Source organism: Vespa velutina, chromosome 18 (assembly GCF_912470025.1).
Source record: "Vespa velutina chromosome 18, iVesVel2.1, whole genome shotgun sequence".
In the NCBI taxonomy this organism is placed as follows: domain Eukaryota; kingdom Metazoa; phylum Arthropoda; class Insecta; order Hymenoptera; family Vespidae; genus Vespa; species Vespa velutina.
In genome coordinates, this window is record NC_062205.1 from 667,647 (window position 1) to 683,031 (window position 15,385).

A 15,385-nucleotide genomic window follows, 5' to 3' on the forward strand; every position below is an offset into this window, starting at 1 on the left:
GCATATCTTAATTTCATTTACAGAGAGATTTTTCTTATTTTGTTTTATCAGTTTATTGAAAATAAAAGAATAGAAAGAACACAATATTATATATATATAATGTTTTTTCTAAGAAAAAAAAATATATATATATATTGTATATTTTTTAAAGTAAAAAAAAAAGAAAAAATCGGATTATAATGACGAAGAACAGTAGTATTAGTAGTAATAAATAATAGTTCATTAGGATAAGGTTGGATTAAACATGCCGAGACGTTTCATAAAATAATTTGTCATATGACGCCAATTACATAAGCGTAGAATGAGGATAATGTGACATCATTTATTGGGTTGCTCGAAAAGTAATTTCGTTTTTTCCCGACAGAGGACATAATTGTATTTTTTTGCACCCAACTTCACACTTAAACCGCATAATCATTATATGTTGTGAGAACTGATATAGCAAAGCTTGTGTTTGAAAAAGTCCAATTGATCTTACGCAGTAGTTTTTGGTTGGTCCCCTTTTAAATATGGAAAGCAATAAGCTGCATTTTCGTCATATTTTAATTTTTTACTATAAGAAAAGTTAAAATGCTGTTCAAGCCAGAATGAAATTAACTGATGTGTATGGAGAAAATGTGTTGACAGTACGCCAGTGCCAGAACTGGTTTGAAAAATTTCGAACCGGCAATTTTGATGTCGAAGATGCAACACGTTCTGGAAGGCCGGTTAAAGCTGATAAAGACACGATGAAGATATTAGTTGATGCAAACCGGCGAATAACAACACGTGAGATCGGTGAGAGGTTAAATTTATCAAATTTAACTGTTTATGACCACTTAAAAGGCCTGGGTTTAACCTCGAAGCTTTCAAGGGTTCCCAATGTTCTCACGGAAAGAAATTTGTGTCATTACGTTGACGTCTGTCATTTGCTTCCCAAACATCACGAAAATGATCCATTTTTGAAGCGCATCATTACTGGGGATGAGAAATGGGTTGTATCTAAAAATGTCAACGGCAAGAGATCATGGAGCAAAACAAATAAACCGGCTCAAAGCATTTCCAAAGCCAATATCCATCAAAAAGAGGTGATGCCGTTTGTTTGGTGGGATTTTAAAGGAATCGGTTTTTTTTGAGATTTTACTGGATAAAACAACAATTAATTCGTAAGTCTACTGACATCAGCTGGACAAACCGAATGATGCACTTCAACAGAAAAGGCCAGAATTAATTAACAGAAAAGATGTAGTGTTCCTCCAAGATAATGCGAGACCTCATACAAGTTTGTTCACTCGCCAAAAGCTTTTACAGAAGAAAAGTGCAGTCGATAGACATCTTACGTAAACAAATCATTATGACTTCTGTGTCTTGCTAACTTCATTGATTATACCTTCCAACGAATTAGCTAACATAACAACGAAACACACCCATCACAACAATTGTACCTTCTTCCTTAAAAATTCATTATTATAATTTGCAATCCCGAATCATTCTTATTCACGCATTTATTTACGAGCTCCACAGATTCCTTCAAAGAAATTTCATTCTTTCATTAATTTTTCATGTACGCGACGACAAATGATAATCGTACAAATGATAATAGTATTAATTATAAGATTAGGGATAGTGATAACAAACGGTAGGAATGTAACAAAAGTATAAAAGAAGGTATATAAATGCTTTCTTTTCGACAAATTTCATCAGATTTTCAAAATAATATGTTATTGAAACAAGGAGACAATTTTTTAGCAAGAGTCTGTGTATTGTAGACACTATTGACAGTACAATTCTTCTCTCTATTCTTCTCCCTTATCATCACTTCTCTATAATCCAGTATATACATTTAGTATATGACTTTTTTCTTAAGCTTACAAATATTTAGAAAACTGCATTTATCCAATTTATACTATAAATAGAGACAACATTTACTGTATCATAACAATAACACGATGTGAAATTATCCTTTAATCTGAAGCATTCTATATAATTTATTGAAATCTCAAAAATCGTTTCTTTCGTAATGTTACATAATTTATTAAACAATTAACAAATTGTGTATCTACAAAACGTTATCTTAATTCGAAATTTTCCAAAAGTTTCATGAAATTCATTTCGTTACATAATTCATCCTACGTATTTATAATAATGTATATTGTAATATCATTTTCAATAGTTTTACAAAGAAATTAAAAAAAAAACTTTGTTTTATTTTATTGATAATAAAAGATGATATTTTCATAACTATTTTCAATAAAATAAAAATAACATGTTGGTATATATGTGGGTTTAAAAACTCTATCTGTGTCTTTATACTTCAAATTAGCGGATAGAAAAACTGAATACAGAAATAACACGGAAGAATAAAACTGAGAAAACAAATTAAATTGAACTGAACTATTTTAAGAAGTTTCACTTTTAACGTGTGATATTGTATAATAGCCGCACAACCAGTTTTTTATATTGTTATTCGTGAGAATAACGATTATGATTAAATATCTAAAATGTGATGCCAAAAACTTGTCTCTAATCTACCTTACGATAAATGCGGTTCTTTTATTTACGAATATTTCATAAGTATTTAGAAAAACAAAAAATAATACATTCAATTAGAAGTCAAACTCAATAGAAATAAGTTCGAAACTCTGTAAATCTTTTGGGAGGCATAAACAGTCGTCAGATTAAAGTCAATCGATGGTATGGTTGAATAGATTCGAATCTTTCATGACCATTTGAATAATGAGCGTTTTCAATCTTTCTAATAGCGAAAATCTAACAAGCACTTCTTTGAGTCAACTATCTAGAATTCCATCTAGGAACCAACTTATGTAAAAGGATTTTTTATAAAAGAATTTAACTCAGATTGATAAGTACATATTGACCTTGATCCAATTCTTATGCTTATCCTTCTTTTTCTTATCATCTCTTTGCAACCTTCTAACTTTTTTTGATAAGATCATACTTACAACAAAATTGTAATTTTCTTCCTCATTGACTACTATTCATTTTATCTTTTCTTCGAAAAGCATACCTAGAATAGATTCCTGATTACGTCAGCTTTCCCTTTATCTGATCTTTTCCTTCGCGTTATCTTTTTTAGTCTTCTTTACATCTTCCTTGTTGTAATATTTTTGGATTCAAGAAAGATTTATCAGCCAGTCGATTTTTCCATAAAGTACATTCTGAAAGTATTTATTTGAAAAATTTGTTTGAAACGGATTTATTTCGTTTATTTTAATGGTAAATTCGAAAAATTTCAATTCTGATTCTCAATGGGAAATTCATGAAAATTTTGATTTTCAATTTATACGTTTCAAAGTTTTAACAGTTTTCATTGATTTCGGAAAATTGATCGGTGTTCAATATATTACAAGCTTTAAAATACGAAATTTTATTTAGAGTTTTTAAATATTATGTTCAGAGATATGTTTAAATGTGTTTATGTATTAAACAATTTCAAATATATATATATTATTAATCTAAAAATTTAATAAAAAATTATTTTTCAGTCATTATAACTTAATGTAATCATATAATTCATTTAGTATTACATATTTGTACTTTAAGAATAAATTTTTAATCAGTTAAATTAATATGCATAATATAATATAACACGGAAATGACTTATTGAAATCTTACAAAAATGAATAACACATAAATTTTAATTGATTGGATCAACATGCAAACGTTTCTTGCCCCGGGACAGCGATAGTGGTCAATTCGCATCTGTCTCCCATCAATTTCTAATTCTCAAAGTTGTAAATCCATTGGTCGCCATAAACAAGGATGGCGGCACAAGACTCCAAAAGAATTTAATATTTTATATTAAATACCGCTCGTTGCATTCACGAAAATTAATGAAAGAGCGCGATTTCTTTGAATGAATCTGTAAAGCTCGTGAGCTAAATGCAAAAAGAAGAATACTTCATGACTACAAATTATAACAATGTATTTTTAAGGAAAAAGATACAGGTGTTGTGATATGCGTGTTTCGTTAGTTATGCTGGCTAACTCGGAAGAATATATGATCGATGAAGTTAGCAAAACACGGAAGTCTTAATGATTTGTCTACGTAAAATGTCTATAGACTGCACTTTTCTAAATATTTTCAATTGCAGCACAGCAATGATGTTGGTAAGAATTGACTGTCTCATTGATGAGTACGAACATTTTTTATGGACTGACTTGATAATTTTTTTCGAACTAACCACCAAGGTAATAATGAATTAGGAAAGGGAAATGGAAAGATAGGAGTTTAAGTAAAGAGAAATTATCTATCTTCACAGTTACATTATAGTATATTGGTAAAAAATAGAAATTCAAAAAATATTGTAGCAGAAAGAATTAATAATAGTACCATATATTTCTTTGGCAACTGAAATCGCCCCACCTTCGTTCACAAAGCACCTAAATAACAATATATAATACAATTTAAAATTACAATAATTTTAGACTATGTAAAGTAATACGGACATTGTTAAATCAATAATATGCACAATAGTTATATCTAAATAGAACTGACAAGAAGGCCTGTTTATTTAAACTGATAAAATGCAAGTGATACGCAAACGAATATTATAATGATAATAATTATATATAATGATGCCATTATAATATCCTTATTATTAATAAGAAAGTTTTAATCTAAGTTTCTGTATATTAAAATTATAGAAAATAAATTTTGTATAATTATAATATAATAGAAAGTTTAGGTTATTTAAGTTCTAGAAATATTAACAATAAAACAAATGTACTTAAAAAGAGTGAATGAGAGAGAGAGAGAGAGAGAGAGAGAGAGAGAGAGAGAGAGAGAGAGAAAAAGAAGATTGGTGTATGACCAACGGGATATATGTAGCGACGGTGAGTACAGGAAATTGTGGAACTAATCACATTAACAAATGCATGCGGATAGTGCGATACTAGTATGCTTCTTAGATATGAGGTGATCTGGGTTAAATGCTTAGCTTGGGAAAAAAATTTCATTCTGCGATTTTCAATGGAACTTAATATTTCACTGAACACATTTCTGTCTGAGACGCATTTATGCTTTCTCCTAATCAGCTAGTGGAAAAATTTCTATTTTATACATCGTATCATACAACATCAAATCTGATGAAGAAATGCGAACATTTGAGATATTACTTATAAAAAGAAGATGTACAAGCATATTTTTTAAATCTAAGCTGCATTGACGAGGGAATATCCTAGTACAATAATAAGAATAATATTGTAGTACAACAAAGCATGCACTCTAATGAAAAAACAAGATGTAAGCTATTATTGGACATACGACTTTTCTCATTTTCTTATACCTATATACGTAAAATTCAAATTACGCAGGGAAATAATACAACCACAAGTAACGAAACGTACAACTAATATACAGTATTGTTACTAGAATTGAAGTCAGTCGTGATTAGCCAGTCAAAGTATAATAAGCATGAGTGACTAATTATTCACCTTCTTATTTGCAGAAAAGCACAATAAGTGCAAGAAACCGTCTAATCATTAATCCGGTAATTAAAATACCATATGATTTAATTATGTGGTCTAATAAAAATCTGATAGTTACAAAAAGCGATATTCAAAATGTTTCGGTTAAAAAAATATGAATACGAGGAATAAAGAAAGTGGTGAAGAAACATTCAAATAATAGTCTGACATATCAAGGAGAAAAAAGTAAGCAAATCAAATCTACAAAGAAAAATGTCAATAACATTAGAGGACAAAGATACTCAAGACGATATAATGTTGATAAAAAACGTTTCGACAAAGACACAGAATTACGACCTAAACAACAATATTGAGTGCAAAAAAGTATTGTTGAAATCGAACTGAAGTGAATACTAAAGGTAAGAACAATAATTAATATATTTAACAAAGATGTACACTTTTATTCGCAGGCAGGAATAGTAACCGAAAGAAATTATGGAGATATAAATGAAATATTATCTCCAATATATGATAAGAAAAATGCGACGATTGATGATTCCTCTGGAGGAATATTCTTATCGCCGTTAGAACGGAAGTTAGAGCATTGAACAAAATCAAATAATGAGAATCTTAGTATTATAAAACCGATAATCAACTTGTGATGTCTGTTCGCGAACGATTGTGTAGATATTTGGCAGTAAATTCGACGTATAATAGTAAATTCTACATTGATAATCGAAACTTAAAATGTATTGTGAAAGTCCCAAAGCCAATTTAAATTAATCTAATTCCTAATTGCAATGCCAGATACAAATATTTTGCTATTGCACTAATTTTCTTGTTTTCTGTATTTCATTACTGATATGATTTTCGGAAAGTTCTTTTCCTCATGTTCCTCCATTGAATCCTTTGATTTCAGACACGAATTCCTCCATCATATATCAAATCATTGCTGGTTGCCATCTCTCGCATTTTTGAAGGCGTACAAAATCAATGTTAATCACGATATAGGATGCATAAGCAAAGTAAACAAAATAGGCCATTATAATCGACGCATTTTTCCTAGTAAACAGATTTCAGTAAGTCTCTGATACGGAATCTGACACAAGTATAATTGGAGCTTCGTGTTCGGAATGCTTGATAGTTGCATTGTCACGTTCTATTTTTGAAGAAATGCGACATTGACGACTAGCAACATTTACAGAAGTGTTCACTTAATTGACAAAATATTTTTACATTTCTAAAATTTAATAAATATCGATAATTGATGACTTTTAACGATAAGAACAAAGTCATAAACAATATACAAAAAATGTATATTTTACGCTAGTAAATTTAATTATCACGGTCAGTGTATTACTGTGAAAGAAATACAAAATATTAATTTGGAGTTTATTATTTGCTACTTCTTCTTATTCGAGAATGCATGTGTCTGCATTATCTCACGAAAAATTAATAAATAAATCTAAGAAATTTACAATCGATCAACAATGTAATATCATTATTACTAATATAAAGTTGTAATCTATATGTCTATAAATTCTCCCAAAATATTTTTTTTTTATTGCATAATTAATTCTTATTTTACAACTGATAGTTCATGCTACTTGATTTGTATAAATATTAGCCGCAAAAACTGCAATCCATAGAATGAGGGTGTGAGTGAGAGGAAGTGAGAGAGAGAGAGAGAGAGAGAGAGAGAGAGAGAGAGAGAGAGAGAAGGAAAGTGAGATCATTGATGTACGACCAATGAGAAATTAACAGCGAGAGCAGAAAACGGAAATTGTGAATCTGATAATACTAACGAAATGCATACGGATAGTGCGATAGTAGTATGCTCTCTTCGATCCAACAAGTGGAGAATTTTTGTCTTATACTTAATATCATTGAACATCACATATGAAGAAGCAATGCTAATGCTTGATATATTATTTCTAAGAAATAGTTCAAAACGTTTTTTGAAAAATTACCAGTTTATCATGCCCCACGAAGAAATACGCTAATACATTAATAAGAACGGTACGAGTAACAAAATATATACATATATATGGTACAATATATATAATACGCCTCCTTATGTACGAACAAGATGTAGATTCTTTTATAATTTTCTCGTACCTATATATAATAATTAAATTGCCCGGAAAAATACAAAAACCGCGAGTAGCGACACCTACAACTAATATAAATACATAGGGTATAGCTATCAGGATGAAGTCACTTGTGCCTAGGCACTCGAGTCAAGTGTCTTAAATTATTAGTCATTGTACGGTAAATTACATTACAACGATCTCTTATTTTTTTTTAAGAGAAGTCTAATAAATTATCAGAAGTGGAATATCACACGGGAAGATAAACGCGCGTTTGAAAATGATACACATTTTATTAAAATCATTATATTACGTACAGATTACAAGAATAAAGTTAGAACGGTATAATTATTTTTCTGATAGTTAGAATACCGCACAATTAATTGTATGATGTATGGTTAATCGAATATCTCATCGATATTTGTAAAGTGCTCGTGGTTAAATATTTATAAATAAGAGTAGTAATGAATCTGGTGAAGGAACTTCTTACCAACTCGAACAAAGCAAATAGAATCTACGAACCAACAACAAACGTCAATAATATTACAGGACAAAAATTGTTAATACGAAATTTGCGTATATGAGAAAACAACGACCAAGCCATAGATATAACACATAATCGATTCACAGTCAAAAGAGTATGGACAAAAGGAAACAACAATTCAGAGAACAAAAAATATACTCGGAATCAAGCGAAGATAAATAAACGGTAATAAGCATGATTGACTAATTATTTATCTTCTTATTTGCAAAAAGGTACAGTAAGTGCAAGAAACCGTCTAATCATTACTCCGGTAATTAAAATACCGCACAATTTAATTATGTGGTTTAATAAAAATCTGATAGTTACAAAAAGCGACTTTCAAAATGTTTCGGTTAAGTGAATATAAATACGAGGGCTAAAGAAAGTGGTGAAAGATCATTTAAATAATAGTCGGACATATCAAGGAGAAAAAAGTAAGCAAATCAAATCTACAAAAAAAAATGTCAATAACATTAGAGGACAAAGATACTCAAGACGATATAATGTTAATAAAAAACGTTCCGACAAAGACACAGAATTACGACCTAAACAACAATATTGAGTGCAAAAAAGTATTGTTGAAATCGAACTGAAGTGAATACTAAAGGTAAGAACAATAATTAATATATTTAACAAAGATGTACACTTTTATTCGCAGGCAGGAATAGTAACCGAAAGAAATTATGGAGATATAAGTGAAATATTATCTCCAAAATATGATAAGAAAAATGCGACGGGAAAAGTAAATTGAGATCCCATTATATTGGAAAACTCGAATATTTGGAAATTTCACAGAATTTTCTGGAGAACTAGTCAGTAAAAATTTATTTATTCTTAGCAAATATGAAGATGCACTTGCTAAATATTTCCTACAAATAGTCTATATCGATAGATCTGAGATGAATATATTATTCGTGGATCCAAAATCTGTACATTATCAACCCTATTGAGTATTCCATTAGGAATAGCAATAATAATAGTCAGGAAATAAATGACGAATAGCAATTGATGGAAGCCGACATCATCGAAGAGGATGATTTTCAATTCTCCAGTCCGGTAAAATCGGTCAAAAAAAAAATAGGAATGTGCATGGACTATCAACCACATGTATTATATATCGGTAAATGGTAAAATACTCAAGCAACAGTATCCTATAGCTCAAGTATAGTATACTAATTGATATCTCACAGTCCAACCAATTGTTCCTCTACTCGACTTAAGTAGCGGATATTATTGGGTACCGATAACTGAATATTCTTAGCATCATATCCGACAATCATTTCAATAGAATGTTATGCGGATTTTAGAATGCTTTCACTATGTTCCAACGACTATTGATGTAATTTTAGATATCTTTTGTTACGGTAATGCAACAGCACATTTAGACGATATACTTCTCCCATCAAAAAATATTGAGGAAAAAATAGATAATTTATATAGCATTAGCTTTGTTACACATTCAATATTATTAATGGTCGCAGTACGACCATCTCATATAAATTTTATCTTTTGCAAGCAAAGCAAGGGGCAGCACACTTAATTTATGTACCATCGAATGATTTTCAAAATATCGAATTAAGATTTTTTTAGCATGGATGTATAAATTAATCTAATTGAATTCGGCGCTATAAAATCAATAATATGAATTTATTGAAAAGTATTGATTTTGTGTTTATCAATCTAAAGTGATAATATCACTAACAATTATCATTATTAAAATTGATAATTATATAATGATTATCATTAACTGCAATAAGCATATTTTTCATATTGTATCATTTCTGAAAGGATATGCCATTTTTAAAACGGGCATCGGTGAAATTATTGTACACAAATAATTCATTGAAAATTATTAATTATTATAATTGATTAGTTATTGCCCAATAAAGATGAAAATTTATTTGACAGTAATAATTGATAAATTCTTTCGTTGCACAACTCCAAACCTTCTAAGCAGCGAACGAGAAAACGAACGAGCAAATTCTACATTTTTAGAACAACTGGAAAAATATTTTAAATTCTGAAAATTCTAAATTCTTCAAATTCTAAAAATCAGAACAACTTGAGGATGGATAAAAAAAAACACATAAGAAACTTGTTATGTATACAATTAACATATATCGTGTGATTAAAAAGGATTGATGGTTATGCGCTTCATGAAGATTTTCGTTACGAAATAGTTGCCTAAATATCTATAAAAGAATTTATATTACGTTGCAGTTGTTAAGATTTTAATAGTATGGAAAGAAATACATTATTTCATTTGTATAAGTTATATAAATCGATGTATAACTTGCTTATATTATGTAACTCCGAGTAGATATGAATATACGACTGTAAAGTATACGACTACTTCAAATAAAACTGATAATGTCAATAATAATGACTAATAATGACTTTATAATATCCATTGTCATATTCTAATCACACGATCATTAGAACAAAGGGGGCACAGGTGGAATGTTTAAACATTCCAACGAACTATTCCCGACCAATAGGCATTTATTCTTTCTCTTTCCATATTTCAAACTCCATCCTTTACCAATCTCATTTTAGTGTACGTGGATAGTTTTAAAGAGATCAAAAGGCAGTCAAGTTACAGCTGTCGAACTCACAACATCTAAAGAGTCAAGTTATACCTTTCAGAATCACAACGTCTAAACTTTCTAGACTTCTTCAAAATCAACCACTACAACTAACTACAGATCATAAACGAGACACACAAACAATAGTAACTCATCTGATCAAATATAGCGCGCATCATTTAATATCGCGCATTTATTTCTCCATTTCTCACGAGACCCTTTAAAGAAACGCGTATTTCGCTATCGGCCTACAATGGTATCCTAGCCTAGTACCACCACCCTTATTCATCCATATAAACACTTTCCAAGACCCGAAAGTTAGCTCTTTGAAAGAAAATCCATAACAATCTATCTGAAATAAAAAATATTAATGGAATATTTAAGGATAATTATTATCAGACGTAAGATCAAATAAAGATATGAAAAATTGACAAAATTGTGAAGAAAAAGTATAAAATTTCCGACGAAGTAAAATCCTTCTCCTCCTCTTCGAAAACAAAAAAAATTACAACGAAAAAACTAATCGAAAAAATCATACATCCAGTAAGACAAAAAGATTCTATGATCAAATTGCGACATAAGTCATATCAACTGAATGCATAGTTTTCAGACATGATGTTAACACGGTTGAAAAAAACTTCTTCGAGAAAGATGCGTTTAAAGTTCCAGTTGTTGTTCATTCGATAATGAAAAGTAAAATTAATTAACTTACTTCTCTTAATTTCCTAATTAAATATTCTTGGAATTCTAGCATTCGAATTTTCATTTTCATTTTCATTGTTATTTCTGACTCTTCGAATCTGAATAATACGTTAGAAATCTATTGTTGCATAATATTGATTTTTGCTTATTTTTACAACTCAATGTCTGTTAGAACACGTTCATCATTGAATAGTATTGTAGCAATATTTGCAGCAATTTCTACTAGAAAATGATATCAAACAATGTCATCTTTTGTCGCAAACATTCAAATAACCATCGTAGAATTTCTAGTTATTACTTTGATAAGAGACACATAAACATCGTTCAAGAAGATAGTCTCGATTAAAGCCTTCACACATTAATTTATAACTTCAATTACAAGTGCGGTTCATTCTTTCTTATACTTCTATTAGGTTAAATTTCCTCACATTATAAGTTGCTATCACGATAATACCTACTGTTAAAAACATTAGAGTATTAAATACCGCTTCATAGGATAACATATAACTGAGAGATCCCAAATAGTATTTAAATCTTTAACTGTTCATTTGACTGGTTCCTTCTCTGACATACCTGCTTCTGTACATTTGTCTAGTTTTTCTCAGTAATCCTCAACTGCATATCCTGTTGATTTACCCTCAAATTTGGCGAATTGTAATACTCAAAAGCTGTATCGTTTCACGCATAGAGAATTGCATACTCATTGTATATTTTAATTATTATCTCAATATCGAAAGATAATGTTTCAAAATATTTTAAGTGATCTTCCGAAATAAGTAATTGCTAAAAGTTTGAATTTTTTAAAATATTACAGTGATATGCATCCTTAAATCAGGAAAGTGATCTTGCATACCTTGAAAAAGCTATCAAATAATTTCAGAATTATAATATATATTTCTTAAATCCTTGACTTTCCAATCGATCGTTTTTTTATCTGACAACTCTGCCTCTGTGCATTATTCTGACTTCTCGTAATAACACTCTATCATGTGTCCTGCTCTACTGTTATGTCCAAAACCAACTAATCTTTGGTTCGGAAAAAATTATCACGCTACAATATTGTCTTTCCTTGCAAAGAGCACTTGTATCTTTTTATTTGATATTCCATTTCTGATAATTTATTAGACTTTTATTAGGAAAGAATTAATGTATAAAATAAAAAAAGAAAATATATGATTAATGGAAATGTGCTCACTTTGATTGCCTAATCACGACTGATTTTAATCTCAGCGTATATTAATTGTTATTTATTAGTTATTATTAATACCGTATATTAGTTATACGTGCCGCTACTTGCGATCTTCGTAGTGTTTCGTATAATTTGATTGATATACATATTTAATGGAAACAACTTGTAACAGACGAAATACTGCATCTTGTCTTGTCAAGGACTAGCACGCCGTCGGGCAACGAACAGTCACTATTCCTGTGAATTTTGGCCTGCATAACTGATGGAAATTATTCAAATTCCTCGATCATTCGCGGTTTTCGCAGCTTGATCAGCATGTGAGTTAGATTAACGTCCACACGCGTTTTTCTATTATGTTGACGTGCTACAAACGGGCCATCGCTAGGCCGAGCGATCAGGTGTACCTCCACGTGATTCCCCGTGGGCATGTACCTTAAGGTACATGGCGAAATCGTCCTCCCGGTTCGTCCTTCGTGCGCCTGGGATTTTTTCAGGCCCTGCACCGAAAGCATGGCTCTTCGCTAGTATAGTCTTATTGCGTAACACTATCTTGGCGGCCAAAGCCGATATAGGAGAGATCCTAAGGAGCGGCGCGCCCCACGGGGCTACAAAGGCCAGCATTATCTATCAAGGACTGGCATTTTACATTTTACTCCACCATTCACATCTTTATTATTAGTTATCATTTTTCGAAGTAATATATCGATCATTCGATTACTTCAATACATATGTGACGTTCTGTGGTATGAAATGTCAATTAAAAATGTGTATAATTGCTGATTGAACAAAAATGTGCTAGAAATACCAATCAGTGTAACGGAATCTTATTCATACAAAGTCTTGCTAATAAATATATTCCTCTTTGAGACAAAATTGTTTGAACAATAAAATGAGAATGTAAGAAAGTAAATATCAATAAATTTAATTTCTGCCAGTTGCTCCATCCACATGTATGTCTGAGTCTATGATATTTAAAAATATGAGAGCTGTAAAATGTAGATGTGATAAAAAGTATCGTTTTGTACTGAGTCCGATTACCGTTCGAAAGGTCATCTATATAAAGATTAATTTCCCTTTAATTTAATTCTTCGCACTTCTTATTATTGCTGTGATTATAAATAAAATGTAAATTGTGAATACATAAGAATGAATTACAAAATATTGCATTAAAAATATAAAGTGTATATAATGTTTTCTATGTACGTAATGGAATACTATGTAACGAAAAAATGTCCATTTACGAAACGAGGAGATATTGATATATTAATGTATCAATCTTGTCACCGACTGTTGCCGTACACTATCGATGCGTTGTGTCCATGCGTTTTGATCGTGATTACTCATCCCCTATATTATTTAACGTAAAAAAAAATATAATCCTCCTGCTCCTTGGGAAAGAAGAATCATGCAAGAAATACAAAAATAGAAAACGTTTCATGAGAAATATTGTCATAGAAATTAAAAAATGGATAGAAAGAAGAAAAAAATTAGATCTTCGCTTGATTTTCGTAAAGATTTTCGGGCGACTGCTCTATCCACCTGAGCTATCTAGGAAACTTTCAGCCCAAGTATATATTTTCTCTACGGACAGACACTGTTATTAACACTACTTCCTACACTGCTGCCACTCAACGATGGAAATAGAATTCACTCCAATGTACTACATAAACCACCCCAAGCCCCCACACTCCGCATACAATTCACTGCAAATCCCACCAATTTTATAACACAATAATCGGTCCCCTTTTACCAGATTATTGCCAACCTATTCAGCAGCAGGAATAGAGAAATAATGAAGGAGAACCATTGTCCAATAAAACTAAACTGATCCGACCGCGTTTTGTTATGACTTTTCTTGGCTCTCTAAAAATAGTGTTGTCTCTAGTTGGAATTTTGAGTCACAGGAAAATATGTTTCATGTAGATTTTCGCTTATGACTGTAAAGTAAATGGGGGAAAGGCAAGACTAGGCATGACTAGGCGAGACACAAGGCAAGACATGGCACTAAGGGGAATAATAAATACCATACATTACATGTATGGAATATTTATTTATGAAAAGTGAAGCTTCCTCTCCCCCTTTAAAAACAACACTCTTTATAAATAAATTTTATTAATCTTTAAAGCAAATAAAACTCTACTGAAATACTAATTATAATATTTAATTATTTATATGGAAAATTTATTATAATACGAAGTAATTAATTATATAATATGATAAAGAGAATAATGACTAGAAATTTGCGAGGTAATGAACGAGGGGAGAGAGATGGAGATCCCCGCCACAACACACGGTGGAATGGACGCGTAGTCCAATTTCATCAGAAAAAGAGAGAAAATATATTCTTATATAAAGAAGGAAGAAAGATGAAGAAAAGATGTTAAAAACTTGGCGTTGAGAGAGAAAGAAGAGAGATATTTATTTTTTTCCTCCTCCTCGCGGGCCTTTTGTTTCCTCGACCGGGAATCGAACCCGGGACCTTTCGCTTTCCGAACAAACGCTCTACCACATGAGCTACGAAGACCTATATTGAAGTCTTTCTATAAACATGTTTATATACAGTAAAATCTCCTAATAATATGTATATTATGTTCTATATAATTAATCGAAATATTATTTTTCTTCAATCATAATTTAACGTAATAATAATATATATTTAATTTATTATACAAATATTTATCTTTTAAAAAGAAATTTTTAATTAATATCAAATTAATATCTATAGTAACATGGTATAATGTAAGAATACTTAGGTTAAATTGCGTGCCATTTACGAACAGTTACGGAAGAAACCGAGTGTTTCAAAAAATTTCGATATAAAGTTTGCGAGAATGATAAACATACAATTAATGATATTTTACGGAATCTTTTATGTTAACTTAAATTT

At 30.4% G+C, this 15,385-nt stretch overlaps 1 long non-coding RNA gene and 1 other non-coding gene across 3 annotated transcripts; one reads left to right on the forward strand and one right to left on the reverse strand.

Annotated features, from left to right (window-relative positions):
• Positions 1 to 7,044: 7,044 nt before the first annotated feature.
• On the forward strand, positions 7,045 to 9,200 carry LOC124955395. Of its 2 annotated transcripts, none has more exons than XR_007102863.1 (2): positions 7,045 to 8,834; positions 8,902 to 9,200. It is a non-coding gene; the product is annotated as an uncharacterized LOC124955395 (long non-coding RNA). The 2 variants fall into 2 exon arrangements; XR_007102862.1 differs by having other exon boundaries at positions 8,915 to 9,200.
• Positions 9,201 to 14,946: 5,746 nt separating this feature from the next.
• On the reverse strand, positions 14,947 to 15,022 carry Trnas-gga. The gene has a single exon. It is a non-coding gene; the product is annotated as a tRNA-Ser (tRNA).
• Between the last annotated feature and the right edge of the window lie 363 nt (positions 15,023 to 15,385).